This window comes from Schistocerca piceifrons, chromosome 8, assembly GCF_021461385.2.
Source record: "Schistocerca piceifrons isolate TAMUIC-IGC-003096 chromosome 8, iqSchPice1.1, whole genome shotgun sequence".
NCBI classification, from domain to species: domain Eukaryota; kingdom Metazoa; phylum Arthropoda; class Insecta; order Orthoptera; family Acrididae; genus Schistocerca; species Schistocerca piceifrons.
Window position 1 is genome coordinate 330,510,546 of NC_060145.1, and position 1,859 is coordinate 330,512,404.

The 1,859-nt window shown below is 46.0% G+C and overlaps 1 pseudogene; it reads left to right on the plus strand.

Moving 5' to 3' along the window:
- The first annotated feature begins 1,493 nt into the window (after positions 1-1,493).
- On the plus strand, positions 1,494-1,611 carry LOC124712703 (annotated as a pseudogene).
- The last annotated feature ends 248 nt before the right edge of the window (positions 1,612-1,859 follow it).

The window sequence follows — 1,859 nt, forward strand, 5'->3', positions numbered from 1 at the left end:
CCCCATACCAGAACTATTTTCTAATATGAGACGTACTGCATTTTCCCAGTATCCTGACAATGAACAGTCTCCTGTCTGCCTTACATACGACTGAGCCTATGTAAGCATTCCGTTTCATGTAAATTCTTAAATCCAGGTGCTCGCAAGAGTAGACGAATATCAATTGTGTCTCACTGATGTTACACAATACCAGAAAAAAATCGTACACTCTTTTAGTGGTTTCCAATTTACTCAAGATTTATTGTTGCAACAGTGCATATGGAATACATGAAATCAGTACATTTGTAAATCAACAGCACAAGTGATTCTGAAATACTGGGTATCGACCCAAGCCGAAACACCGATATTAGTGTGTGGTGTAGCCTCCACTGGACAGTATTTCTGTATCTTCGTTAGTAAATGAACATTTCCGATTTTGCTCTGAAATCCACATTTTTACTTGCTGCGTCAACCATGAGTCTACAGTACCTAGATTGGTTTCGTTACCAGAATTTCTTTGGGTTTTGTGGGAGTTCTTTCGATAAGATTCCGCTACGGTAGTCATTAAAGATCTGACGCATTGTCCTCTCTGTCCTCTTGATAGCCAAATGCTTTTTATTCAGCATCTCTTTATAGATAGGCTTAGCCTTTGTTTTATACGTATTTGCAGTGCTCGGTGTATCAAAGAAGTTTCTGCATGGTCCAGTCACAATAATGTGACCGCCGCCTATGTTCTACGTTAGCGTGCAATAATTAACCATTCACAGGCGGCGCTAGCAGTCGAGAGTATATGAAGCAAACTGGGAGACACGGAAAAACAATGCAGTTGTTGTTGCAATGCAGAAATGGAGCGATTTATCTGACATGCAAAAGGGCATGGTAATTGACTTTCGGCTCAGGCACGGAAAAGCAGTTTGTAAACTATTTGCGTGCCGCTGTGGTTTAAGTATGCCATACATGCGACGGCAGTATTATCCAGAACTGGCGCCGAGCCAACTCTGATGCACCACAGGCCATCCATAACAGCGGCTGCAGAGGTGTGTACGAGCGAACAGACGTGCGACTGTCAAGCAACTGATTGCACAGATGAACCACGGGGCTAACAACAGTGCCTCCTCAACAACTGTTCAGCAAATGTTGCTTGCATATGGGCCTCCACAGCAGGCGCCTGGTTCATGCACCCATACTGACTCCTCTTCATCGACGATGAAGCCTGGAATTTGCTCGCCAATCCCGCAACTAGACGTCCATTGAGAGGTGACTGGTGATCTTTTCAGATAAATCACTTTTTATGCTTCGACGGAGCGTGTAGGGCGTGAAACGTCTGAAAGTAAACACCCTGTACATTGCATTGGAAGGGTCCAGGCAGGAAGATGGAATGTTCTGGGGAATGTTTTCATTGTATTCCCTGAGTGATATCATCATTCTGGAAGGCACAATGGATCAACAAAAGTATGCATCTATCCTTGGACCCCATGTCCACCCATATATGCAGTTTCGTTATTATTGGTACGGGCAACGGCCTTACTGCAGTGGAAACACCGGTTCACGTGAGATCACCGAAGTTAAGCACTGTTGGGTGTGGCCGGCACTTGGATGGGTGACCATACAGGGCGCCATGTGCTGTTGGCATTTTTCGGGGTGCACTCAGCCTCGTGATGCCAATTGAGGAGCTACTCGACCGAATAGTAGCGGCTCCGGTCAAAGAAAACCATCGTAACGACTGGGAGAGCAGTGTACTGACCACACACCCCTCCTATCCGCATCCGCAACTGTGGTTGACACGGCGGTCGGATGATCCCGATGGGCCACTTGTGGCCTGAAGACGGAGTGCTTTGCTTTTTTTTCTTGGTAGAATTGCATCTACCAGCAGGACAATG